General features: G+C 25.7%; 1 pseudogene; it reads right to left on the bottom strand.

Moving 5' to 3' along the window:
* Window positions 1–954: 954 nt before the first annotated feature.
* On the bottom strand, window positions 955–5,916 carry LOC145832223 (stearoyl-CoA desaturase 5-like; annotated as a pseudogene).
* Between the last annotated feature and the right edge of the window lie 8,658 nt (window positions 5,917–14,574).

Raw genomic sequence — 14,574 nt, forward strand, 5'->3', positions numbered from 1 at the left:
TTGGCATTTTTTTAAAGCTTACTATATAAAAAACAATCAGTATCAATAAGATTTGGTATTAAGTATTTTAGATGTATTATACTAACAAACTTGAGCTATTGGTTAAAATAAAATTTTTTATTATGTCTTATTTAAAAGAAATAGTTATTTTAATTTTTTTAGAGTAATAAGATTATTAAGTTCATAACTTGCAACAAAATTTAAGTAAGAAAAAACACTAACTTAAAATCGCCAAACCCTTTTGTCGTTTTACTATTGTTTGATTTTGTAAACTTGCCCAACGAGGCAATATCGGCCCTTTTGGAAAACCCTGATTTAAGTTTACACATCAACTTAACTAACAATCTGCTTGTTTGAATTTTATCATTTTAAGCTTAGTTTTTTCTTTTTATAAACTTTTAACTTCTACCGTTTTATCAAAAGCTAACATTTTTATATCGAGACTTGGGTTTACGGTTTTAAACTTTTGAATATTATCTATTTACAACCAAGGATAGCCTAATATAAGTATCATAGTAGGTCTTACTTACTCATTACATAACGCTTATAGCTAAAGTTGATGTAAAAGAATAAATACTTAAACTTTGATATACAAGAAAAAAGTTTAATTTATATAAAAATAAATATTTAGGAAAATAAATAAAAACAAATATTAGTTCAATAAAAACAAAAATTTAGTTCAATCAAAAACAGTAACACAAAAGTTTTGAACAAGTAATAACATGTGAATTTTTAAGTATACCTTATACTTTTATAGCATGTTTTAAAACAATTTCATAAATAAATAATAGTCTTAAAGAAGTTTTGTTTAAAAATGATCCTGTGTAAAAATAAACTACTTTGTGTTATCTGTTTTAAGTAAAACCGTTATACTAAAACCAATACACTACAATACGAAAAATTACAATCTTAAAAAATTCTAATATTAAATTACTACATCGTCCGTGTGTAAAACTAGTTATTAATTTTCCGTGAATTGTCTCCAGTTCTCTTAGATCTTGCTTCAATTATCTGATCAGACATCTTCTTACGGTCAGAAGCAAGGCCGAGGAAGCACATGGCATCAATGAACAATGTGGTGAAATTCAACTTCAATCCAAATTCGCTTGCTGAATAATCCATTGGAAATGTATGATGGTAGTTGTGGAAACCTTCGCCTGTATCAATTCGCTATTAAAACTTAGAGTTTATTTAATTAAAATGGATTCTTTTTATTTAATTTGGATACAAGTTTTGAGGAAGATGCTTAAAATTAAACAAAAAAGCTAAAATCATTTGAACTAATATAAAATCTTTCAATAAAAATCATATGACTCAATACATTTAAAACCTATAAAATATTGTAGTAGTTTTATAATAAGGTTAACTAAATAAGTTATTATGAGCTTTTTTCTGTGTTTAAAGCTCACAAGTCTTATGACTCTGTCTTACAAACACCTATAGTGATTACCTTGTTAAACAAAAACATGTTTAAATGTAAGATTTACACTATTATTACAAATAAAATATTACAAAATCTTTATACTTTTTAGACAATATCAAAACATTTTTTAACACTATAATACTAAATATAAATGAAACAATACTTACTTAGTTTAACAAAAAAAAAATAATGTTTTAATTTTATTTATTTTTTACTATTGTATTGTTTATTGTGCTATGTTGTATTTATGGATCAAAACATAGGTAATTAACAGGATACGCAAAAAAAAAAAAATTCATATTCGACATCTAACAAAATAAATAAACATAAAACAAATTTAAGTTATATATAGTTAAATTAATTTTCTAGAAGCATTGCTTAGAAATCATAGCATACTTATAAAAAAATAATAAAACTAAATAACTATTTTCTAAGGGGGAGTTGTAGACAAACTAAACTAATAAATACAATGTAAGGAAAAATTATCAGTAGTTATATAGATGAAGTTGATATTACATAAACCTATTTAAGCTATTTTTTAGGGAAAATTATTTAATTTTGCTGATATTTATACTACTTAAATTAAATCCTTTTAGTTATAAACGAATTTGTTTTACCATCACACACGAAGCTAAATCCTGTGGCATTTAATTCAACATAATCTTTGTTCTGTGCAAAAATTAATTTTTTCACTGACTCACTGAACTTTTTTAGAAATAATGTTTACAAGTAATTTTTTCATTATTTTCTCTCAATTCTTAGCTATTTTGAAAAAAACCTAATTGATAAAAGCCTTATACTCGCCATTAATAATTTTATAAAGAGATAGTAAATCAAGTTTTTTTATTCTATATTCTAGAGATTTTAAGCCAAGTTTAATTATAATATCCTTTTATGATGTAATGGGTATGTTAAAACACTTACATATAAAACGGATAAACTTTGTTTTTACATAATCAATTTTGTTAATGTCTTTAACTCTTTATTTATACAGGGGGACCAAGCTTAGGTACCAAAATCAAGCAAGGAAGAACGTAGTTTTAAAACTATTCTGTCAGAATAGTAAATAAAGTATTTTAAAACCTTTTAACGTTATACATATGTATATATATATATATATATTTATTTATTTAAGATGTATCAGCTATTAGAAAAAAAATATTTGTCACCAAATTAAGCTTTGGTGCATTTAAAAAAGTAATGCTCAAATTTATTGAATACAACTAACCAGCTACAAAAAAAGCAACAAATAGATTTTCTGATGGCTGAATGTTTTTATCGTAGGGCTTATTACCGAAGCGATGTGCAAAACTGTTAATGGACCAAACTGCATGAAGCACTAATGCATACCTTAAAACGCATACAAAAAATGAAGTCAACAAACTTTCCTTCCAAAGTATAACAGGCAATACTAAAGAAGATATAACTATGATTTATGCTTTAAAAAGTTCCTGTTTAAATTTTCAATAGTTTTATTTTTTAATACTATATAACATCTATAATTTCTAATTTAAAATGTCTTTTAGCAAAGTGAACTTAATGTTTAAAATGCAAAATAACTATATAGGTATAACTACTATTAATGATTAGTGTATAAATTTTAAGTTGTTAAATCTCAAAACTTTTATAAATAAGATTTATCAGCAAACTTTTTTTTTTCTGCTTATACTATTGTTTCGAGTTGTTAAAATTTTTAAACTTTATTAGTTACTTTTGTAATGTTGCTCTTATACAACAAAAATGTAACAGAATACGTAATAAACTAATAAACAAAGTGATTTAAAGAAGCCGATAAATGAAATTATTTCAAACCAAGCATTTTACTACACTATTTTTACAAAAAACAAAAAAAATCAAATAAAGACTGAGTTTTTGAATAACTAACCAACTAACCAGTAGATGTATGAACGTGAATATTGCCATGAAAGTAAACTTGTACCTGTAGAAAATATCAATTTTGTAAATAGTCAGTTCATTTCTAAAACACTTTATCCTACATAAAGATTTGCTTACAATTTTGCTTTTTTTCTATTTTAAAACAGTTTTATTTACGGCAACTTTATTTAATGAATAAACCAACAACTGTTGTAATGATCGAAGATTAAATTTAATATTTAATGACTCCATGTTTTTCTTAATAAAATAGTTAACAACTTCTGTTGTTCTAATCTAAATGAACAAGCAAGTTTGGTTACTAGCATTAATGTAAAATCTACCACACTTTGTTTTTATAAAGTTAACCTTGTATTTAAATTTTGTTTTAACTTAAGTTCGTAAAAGCCATAAGTGTTAATAAAATTTCAATTAAAGTATAAGTAGGTCTAAAATATGCTTGACTGTAAAGTTTGAATAAGGATCATTTATGCTATAATATATTTATCAAAAAACTACTTTCAAATCTTTGCAACATTTTTAATAAATGAAATTGTAAGAATTTATAACATTTTAAGATATTCAGATTATTTTTTTATTTTACTTGTGTTGAAACATGACAACAGGGTCACCATGCAAATCGCTAAAGTCGATTTTTCTTCCCTGCATGATTACATCCGGGTGTTTCCTGCACAACAACCACCCGAAATGACTGAAGAAAAATCCCCTTCTGCTGTTGTGCGGATCGGCATCGGTATCTGAATATTTGTGGTGGACTCTGTGGTCTCTCGCCCATTCGTACACTGAGTTATGTGATACAAATGGCAAATACTGATAGAGTATATACACCTGTTCAAATTCTGACAACAAAATTTAGAATAGTTTGAGTTATTGTTAATTATATTTAAACATTTTTAAAAATAAAGTTTCGATTTTTTTCAACATCACAGTTTAAACTTTGGATTTCCAGAATTAATATTTCTTTTTGATTTGAATTAATCTTAAAGAAGTTGTGGAAAAGTATAGAATTTTTTTTTAATTTTGACTTTTCTTTTTAAACATGAAATTAAAAAGAACTCGCATTATCATAATTTCGTTATGTCTTGAAGTAGTATTGTTTTACTTTTTTTTAAATTCTAGTTACTATTTGATATGTAAAAAGTTGTTTAAAAAAAAAGAATTGTCTTTATTTGAATATTCATCAAACTTTCGAGTTAATTTTGATAAAATAAAACATTTTTTATGTCAAACAAAAAAATAACTAAAGGTTATTTTCATATTTTTTAGTTTTTTTATAATAAATCATTCATACATTTTTAATTTACACTAATCTGAAAAGTTAGTTTAAAGCTAAGTCGAAAAATGAAATATTTTTACAGCAAGATTTTTAATACTAAACAAAATCAATTTAGTTGAAAACATACATGCAATAACTATAATAAATCTACACGTGACAAAGTGAGAGTATAGCCGCTTAAGGCTTTTTATAAGAATTTAAACCGTCGTTTTATGAATGTTCATGTAACCCTAAAATTTATTGTAAAACAAAAGAAATCTTTTCTTACATTAAAAAGGAATAAAAAAATCTAAGTTTTAATATTACTTTTAACAAATACGTAACTAGCTGAAAACGCAATAATAGTACATTGCTTTTATTAATATCCAATCATTAATGCATCATTAAAAAAAATAGAGATCAAATTAAAGTTAAGTTTGTAAATTAAACATAGATTACATTAGAATTTTAGATTTCTTTTATTGAAGTAAAGACAACAAGAAGTTAGTTTTTAAAAAACAAAACTTTTAACTCTAAAATAAATTGAAAAAAAAATTGTAAAAATACATGCAAAAACTTCGAGAAGCCTAATTTCAGAGTGTAGTTTATAATGGTTTATGTTTTGTAACTAACATACTAACCTGATAAGCAATCATGCTTGAGCAAGCAAGGAATATTTTCAATGGCAAAGTTGCTTTGTAAGACTTGTGAGACCACAACCTGTGAGGACCTGCTACAGTTGCCAGCATACTCATCCAATAACAACCCAGCTCTGTCAGATCGAACAGTTTAAAATACAACGGTTATGCATTCGATTACGCCAATCGTTTAAAAATGTTTGACAAGTTTTCGTTGAAATTCTTCATTGTTTTGAACAAAAACATAATTAAGGTTTTTTTAATCATAATATAGTAATTAATATATAAATCTTATAAAGCAAAAATTTCATATAAAATAAATAAAATTTTACGAAGTGTTTGATTTATGACTCATATAAGTTGTTAAACGCAAAATAAGTTTAGCACACATTGTAGTTTAGTTAATGTAGTTCTAAATTTTGAAACTTTTATAGTAAAAATAATAAGGTTTGAAAACTATATACTTCAAAACTTTTATTTCTTAATTAAAAAAAATAAAATTCTATACCACATTAGTAACACTTACGAAACCAGTTAGTTTGATATTTGGCGTAAAAGCTATGGTAAATAGCAACAAAGGTAAAAATATGAAAAATAGTATAAAGTATAACGTTAGACCAAACAATCTGCATTTTGTAAATTGAGTCCACCGATTTGTCTTTTGCCCTAACTTCGTGGTTGTATACTTTTTTATCAACTTCTTCCATATTATTGTAAGTAAAGTTCTGAAGTTTAACCAATTTTTTTATAAAATTAAATTTAAAAAAAAAATATTAGCTTAACAATTTTCTGATTTTAGCACAAATTAACAAGTAATTTCGCAATGGCGACGCTTTGTGTTTTAGATAGGGGTGCGGAAACATTTTAAAAATACCCTAACATGAGCTGTGAGCGCTTTGTCTTGATAAATTTTTCACTTGTTTTCGATAAACTGCGCTTGTTGCCTTGCTTGTAGTTTCACCTTCTACGGCGGCCTACTGATTTGGTTGCTTTTCTACGCGCGCGTCTGCTAGCTGCTAGCTTTTTAATATTTTACATGCAAAGCTTGGCAGCCTACAAAATTCAAAATTTGTATAAAAAATTTTAAATTCAAACGGTGTATAGATCAACCCAAGTTTATGGAAAACTTCAGTTTTTTTCATTGTGTTTACCAGTTTTTTATACTTTATAGTCAGTGACTATAGGTAGTAGAGATATAATTTATTAAATGTTTAAATAAGGCAGATTTGAAATTAATTTTCTGACCAAGTTTATCAAACGGATATAATAGATAAACACGAGAGTTTTTTTTAAACTTTATAATTATGCAGTTTTGAAGAACTAATAAAATATGGTCTAAAACAAAAATATATTTTGGAAAGTAACAACAAAAATACAAACTAGCTTATTTGTTGGAAAACTAAAAATAATTTAAAAGTTTAATAAAAGTAATATTTTTGTACATAATCTTAGCTAACACAATTAGTTTAAAATGCAAACAGCTTTTTTTAATTAAGCATTTAACTCTTCGCTAAATTCTAAGTTTTAAGTAGCCTGAAAAAAAAGTCTTAAAATTCAAAAAAAAAAAAATTTTGCTGTTTTGAAACCAGCACATCCCTTATTAAAATCTTTGTAAAGTTAAACGCTTTGAAAATTGCAAAGTAAATAATGACTTGAATTTTACTTAGTAAAGTATTTTTTATACTGGTTTGTTGGACGCACGTTATTTGAACTATAATAACAGAAAATGTATTCATTAATGAATCGCTTTTAAAACTTGCATTTAAAAAGCCAAGCAAAAAATACATAACAATACAAAATACAGCTTTTAAAACTCTAGAGCTTTTAAAAAGTACTTAAAATATTTGTTAGTTTACACAGTTAGAAAAAAAACTTTATTTTAACTTACTGCGGTGTTGCTGAAAAGTTTATTTTGCTTATAACTTTTTTAATGTTAGCTTTTATATAACAAGGTTAAACAAAAAGCACTATGACAAAATTTTTGTAAATCATGATTTAGTAGTAATAAAATAAAACGAGAGTTTTAAAATACATTGCTGATCACGTAATATACACCTGGTATAAACAAAATAATGTCATACGTGAATATGAACTCTTTACTAACTTTTGTTCTAGTTTTTAGAATTTAACTTTTATCAGTTTTTAGTTTTTAAATCATTTACGAGTCATAGAAGCTTACTTCTACTTTATTTGTATAAACACACTATGCTTTGCGACATTTAAACTATAAACTACTTAACTATACAACCTGCAAAATTCAGTTTGTCATAAAACATTTAAATTTACTTTAATACTTTTAAAAATGACAATCACTAACAAGGTCAACAATACTAAGGAATATTTTTAACTTAATTGGTTTAAAAAAAACTTAAAGTGTGATTTTTTTGCTCTTTGAATGACGGTTCTCCTGATTGTGGGCTCCTGATAATGGTCCAGCAGTTTGGTTCTCCGACTGCCTCCGAGCTCGAGTCCCGGTGGTTGCTCTTTATAGGGATGACTACGCAAGTATATAATAATTCGATCAGCGGCTGGCACTCTTGTTAGCCCGATGTGTACTAGATTGTAAACCTTGTAAGGTACTAGATTGTCTTTTCAGACGAAGATGGTAATTCCATCGGGACATGAGCATAGTACGCAAAACCTGTAGCCGAAACTAAATTAGCTGGCTGTCCAGCACCTACTTTTTTTTTTCCAAATTATGTCTTCAAAATTTTTTAATACAATAAGTGTATTGAAGTTTAAACTTGATTTCTAAAGTTTCTTATACAATTATATTGGTTTTATAAAAATTATTTGAAAATGTGGTTTATTTATAATTTAAAAATATATACATTAAAAAACAAAGAATATGAGAACATTCAATTTTTACTAAATATTTCTTTTGTACTTTTTATTTTCTTTAAAATTTATTTTTCTCAATTATGTTTACAATATTTACTAAAAGAAAAAATCTATTGAAACTTAAACTTTGTTTCATCGTCATATACATCTAAGTTGATTTTATATAAGTTGTTGAATATTATTTTCATAATGTATTGTACTTCAATGGTTTATATACTTTAAATTAGAGTATACATGGAGCGCCTGAATGGCCGAGCGGTTCGATTATCCGATTTCCGATTCTGCAGCCAAATCCGGCAGCCAAAAAAAATAGGCTTGCTGTACAGCGCCTACTTTTATTTCATTTTCAAATTATCAATATTTTTTAAAACAATAAAAGTATTTAAACTTAAACTTGTTTTCAAAAATTTTATATACAATAGTTTAAACTGGTTTTTCGAAAATATATTATATCTGGTAAGTTTCTTTAAGGTTTTTAATATTCTAATAAAGTGTTTCAGTAGTTGTAACATAAACTGCGTTTCAAAAAACAGTAGTTTATGTTACTTCAACCCCCCTAGTACGTTTCAAGCTCCACCTCTTCATTTAAAATTTTTTAAACATTGTAAAGAATGTTGACAACAAAACATTTTTATAGAAAAGAGAAAAGCCAACAAATCAGTGCCGATTAGAATTATCAGTGCCGTTTTGTTTAAAAATCATTTAAACTCAACGGTTTATATACTGTAAATAGAGTATACAGGCGGGCGCCTGTATGGTCCAGCGGTTTGGACCCTTGACTGCCGATCCTGTTTTTTTTTACGTTACTACTCTTCAAAGTATTTTTAAACAAAACATTTTTTTAATAGATGCATTGCTTAAACAAATTTATCTATGGTTTTATTTTTTACTTTTAGTGTATCTTTTGCACTATACGAAACTATAATGGAGATATTTTTTATCAATATATTCTATTTTTTTTAGCTACAATTCAATGTGAAACATGGAATATAAACTACGTAGTCCTGAATTACAAAATTCAAAGTGAGTTGTTCAAAATGTTTAAAAACTTAAGTTAATTACTCAAGTAAGCTAATTAAGTTATATTTTAAGTAATTATTGTTTACGTTACTTTTTCATTAAGAACCAAAAATTTATCTTTTAAAAAATTTTATTTATGTTGTATGTACATTCTTAAATTGAAAGTGTCGTTTTGTTGTAAGGTTTATTTTAATAACTAAAAAAAATTATACAAAAAGTTTAAAACTTGGGAATAGAAAATGAATTAAAATATTTAAAACACGTTACAAATAAAATAATATTTTAGTTATGAGCTACAACCTGTTATAAAGATAACAATTGAGAAACCTTAACACTAAAATTTCAACTTCTTGTTGTAGTGAGGATAGTACCACTTAGCGGATTGAAAATTATTAAAGCTTTATAAAATTGTTTCATCTTATGTGTTAGTTTATTAGAACTAGGTTCAATTAAATATGCATTTACAGATCGCCAAATAAGAAATTCAAGAATTAAGTGCTTTAGTTATAAAATAAACTTTTTTTTGTTAAAATTCTGCGTAAGATACTACTAAAATAAAAACTTTTATAACTTTAATATTATATGAGTTCTTATAGTTTTAGTTTCAGCTATATTCGATAAAGAAAAAGTAATCCAACTTGGCTGTTATCAGTAGTACAATGATGCACTAATATATTATGAAGTAATTAGTTCAAATACTTTTGCACACCGAAAAATTATTCAAAATGTTATTATGTATCATTAGAATCTAGGTTAAACTTATCAAAATTTATATCATATTTAAAACAGGATAAAAAGATAGTAAAACTTTTAAAAGTACAAATGATATTTTTTTTTGTAGTACATAATTTTAAAAACTAAAAATTTTCACATCACACACTAAGGAATGTCAGGTATTAATTCTATAAATAATTAAATTTAATAAAAATTAAATGAATGCATTACAAATTTTCAATATCTTCTCAAAGCTAGCTTTGAAACTAAAAATGATGCTTTTTAACATTAATACTCTTTAAAACACTTTAATAAATATATTTTCAAACTATGCTTTGGTAAAACAAAACAAGCTAAAAAGTTACACGTGTTCTTTGATTAGAACTTATTTAAAGGTCATTGTTTTATGTTCGCTCTTAGTAAATTTAAGGTATTAATGAAGTTTTGTTGATCATGAAAACAAAAGCCATTGCACTACTAATTTTTCAAATGACTACATTGTAATTATTTGATCCTACTTTGATAAAACTAACAAAAACTATAAACATCTTATACCTGATACAATAAGCTTTTGTGAATAAAAAATGTACAATTGTACATTTGTTTTAAACAAACTTTTATTTAAAAATGAACTCAAATTACCACTAAAACCCATTCAAAAAGTTAACCGGTTTCAAAAAAATTTTTTTAGCTTGCTGTGTTCAAATAGATTTTGAAGTACTAAAGTATATATTTATAAAATACAACACCAAAATTAAATTTGCTCAATTATTTTTGATACATACTTGTAACTGCCGCAAAAATGAGATAAATATTGTTCGTGGTTGACATGTACTAGCGCGTGGATTAATTCAAAACAAAACTTCAGCCAAGGATATTCATACAATTGTGACATATTATTATCATAGAAAACATTTGTATTGATAACAGAAAAAAAGAGCTTATTTTGAAGACATGGTTGAATTTTTTAAATTGTTTTTAATACATCAGACAGCAAAGTTCTTTTGTTAAATCTAATAAACAATATAAAAAGAGTGTATGAAAATCTTAGTATTAAAATCTTTTGTTAAACAAAACAGTTTTACAGCAGAAAAAGTTAGTTTTATTTTGTTGCTGAAAAAAAAGTGTTATAGTTAACAAGATAAAATGAAGTTTAATTCAAATAAAAATATGCATGTTTGTTACCTTTTTAGACTATAAAATAGCTTCAGGTTATAGTGTTATAACAATATTTATTTGTAAAAATAAGTTATATTAAATATAAGAGAGCTAGATACATTAAATACTACAGTAAAGTGTTACTGTTCTTTTTTATTGAATTTTATTATTTGAATCATTTTATCGATTTTATACATTTAAATATGTTATAGTTCACTGTTTGAAATTATATGACTTCACAGAAGTTTTCTGTTCACAATTTTTTTGAATAAATTTTTAATGCGTCAACAATTAGACTGTATGGTTGTATACAATAAAAATTTTAATTAACTTTTGGTTGGTATTGTGTTGGTATATTTTTTTTTACGTACTAAGAAACATTATACTAAACAAACTATAATTTTTTTGTGTATATACAAACGGTGTATGAAAGTTTATGCACATTTTTGTATTTTTGCAACAATAAGTCACGAGTTTTAAGTAGTGATGTACCGGACCCACAATTTCGGGTCCGGCCGGACCCGGATCCGGACTTTTTTTTCAAATTAGAATCCGGCCGGAACCGGATCCGGACTTTTTTTCCAAATTAGAATCCGGCCGGAACCGGACCCGGACTTTTTTTTTCAAATTAGAGTCCGGCCGGAACCGGATCCGGACTTTTTTTTCAAATTAGAATCCGGCCGGATCCGGATATCAGACAAAAATGGTAATATCCGGCCGGACCCGGATAGTGAATCCGGTACATCATTAGAATAAACTAGCCTGAGTCAGAATGAGATTTTAAAAACTGAAAAAAAAAGAACTTTAATCTAATAATAAGTAGAACAGCTAGCCTCAAGGTTTACAAATTTAGGTGTTATTTACAATTAAAATTCTGAAATCAAGTTCTTGAACAAAATACACTAGAAAATTACAAAATATTGAAAACTGGATAAGCTCAAATTTATTCAAAATCAAAAAGAAAACTAGCCTGAGTTTTTATATAAAATTAAACTAGCCTGAGGCAGTCTAAGATTTTCTAAAATTCCCAAAAATTTTCAAACTAGCATGGTTGCCACTGTTTAAGTCAATAAAACTAGCTAGAGTGAGTATAAACAAGCTTGAGTCAGAATGAGGTTTTTAAAAACTGAAAAAATTACTTTAATCTAATAATCAGTAGAACAGCTAGCAAAAGTTGACAATTTGGTAGTAAAGTTGTGGACTGATTGTGGTACACTTAACTTATTAGCACTACCCATCATAATTAAATCCTACCTTATTTAATTAATATCTAACAAATACTAAATTCTAACTGAGACTACTTTCTATAATCAGGCACGACAGTTTTGAGTCATGAATCTTTTATATAAAACACAACAAGAAATACTAGCAAATACAAAATTATCAATTACTTTGGTAACACTTTAAAAACTGAAAGCTATTTAAATCTATATCAAAAGACTTAAAACAAAAAACTAAAAATTAAATAAAACTTTTAGTAAACAAGAAACTGTATTATTTTTAATAAACTATCAAACTATAAACCTAGCTTAAATATTTAAACAATTAAACACCTGTTGAAATATTCACTTTTAAAACAAAACATTACTTATAATAAGCATTCACAAAAACGTTCAAGATATGTTGTTGCTTCAAGCTACACACCAAACTAACTAACTGCTTACATTTAACTGCCTGTCATGTTCTGATGTTTTGTTGCATCAGTATTTAGTTTGAAACATTTTGTCATATGATTCTCATTGGCTTGTACATTCAACCGTTTTAACTCTAAATATTCTCTGAGCTCAACTTTAAACAATAAATAATGCAAGTATTTATTCCAAAGTTATCAATTTTACAACATATGTAAAGAGTTTCATTTCATTAAATGTTTATTTCATAGTTTAAATTTAAACAAATGTAAATTAGTCACGTGTACAAAATGAGCCAATCACGGTAGGTGTTTAACTTTAACTGACGAAAATAACTCTTATTAATTTACTCAGGGTTTGTTTTTAAAAAAGTACTTTTCAGTATGCTCATTTTTACTAACTAGATCCGGGTCCGGCCGGATCTCTGTTAGGATCCGGCCGGACCCGGATCCGGACTTTTTTTTCAAATTAGAATCCGGCCGGAACCGGACCCGGACTTTTTTTTCAAATTAGAATCCGGCCGGAACCGGATCCGGACTTTTTTTTCAAATTAGAATCCGGCCGGATCCGGATATCAGACAAAAATGGAAATATCCGGCCGTACCCGGACCCGGATAGTGAGTCCGGTACATCACTAGTTTTAAGGTATTTAATGAAATGCTTAGTTTAATAGCTATAAAAAAAATTGTTTTTAATTTGATTGCTTTGAGGTTTAGTCAGCAATTTAATGTTAGGTAGCTTTAACTTCGGTTGAATAAATTGAAATACAATTATAAAACTTTACAACGCTGTTTGAGCATATTTTTATGTTTTTAATTGTTTTTTGTGCTGTACATGATAACATACATTCGATTTTTTACTGTACATAATAACGATAACTGTAAAACAAATAATAAGTAAAGTTTATTTTAGTAATTGTTTTGTTAGAAATTGTCATTTATTTAATTCAAAACTCTAACTTAGTTTTAATAAACATATGTTAAGTGGTTTCATTTATTTTTAGTTTAATAGTGTACATAGTAGGACAGTAGGATTAGGCTTAATTTTCAATAACGTTAAAAATAAATAAAAACACTTATTAAAAAATTTAAGATATTATTGAACAATTGTAATATTGTTTAAGATGATTTTTTTTCAATCACTTTTTATTATTAAAACAAAAAGACTACTTGTACTTCAAAAGGATAAACCTTACACATATATAAAAGTAAAATTTGTTGTAATAACGGGTTGTAAATTTTTGAACTTGCAGTAAGAAAGAAACTATTATTAGTTTATTTCAAAGCAGCGTTTGTTACCGAAAGAAAAAATCTTATACTTGTTTTAAATCTTATTAAAAAACTGTTCAGAAAACATAAACTAAGTTTTTGCGTTTTACAACATAAAAGTTTTAAATATTATTAAAAATAAAACACAATAAAAACTGTATTGTCTTTTTTTTTTATCAGAATGGTTTATCGTATTTTAAAATTAATTGAATAATTATTTTCTTAACTAAAATCTTAACTAATTAGTTAGTTCTCTTTAGTACTTACAAGTTTTAAATGTTTGAATAAATAATTAAAGCTTTTTCAGTACAATTTTCAAATATATGGCTTAAATACTTAAAATTATTTTTTTTTAACTATTCTTACAACATTGTAAATGATCAAAATTCTATGGTTAGCCAAAGTTTAGAAGATAATAATTTTAAGTAGGCCGCGAAACATTTCCTAAATAATTTCATATTGATAAAAACATTATGAACTAAAAAACAAAGAAAATGTTTATCAAAATTTTAACAAAAAAATAAGTATTATTAAAAACTATTTCAATCATTAAATTTGTAAACGTTAAATTTTTCAGTTATAACTTTTTATATTTTAGTTTTAAAGGCAGTTCTATTGCTAAAACTTAAACTAAACTAAACAAATATTTAGTCTTTTGTAAATTGATTACTTCTAAATAAGGAAAACAATATTTAAATACAAAATTTAAAACTAGTTTCGAAAAAAACGTGAA

This window comes from Thalia democratica, chromosome 3, assembly GCF_965202585.1.
Source record: "Thalia democratica chromosome 3, ktThaDemo2.hap1.1, whole genome shotgun sequence".
In the NCBI taxonomy this organism is placed as follows: Eukaryota; Metazoa; Chordata; class Thaliacea; order Salpida; family Salpidae; genus Thalia; species Thalia democratica.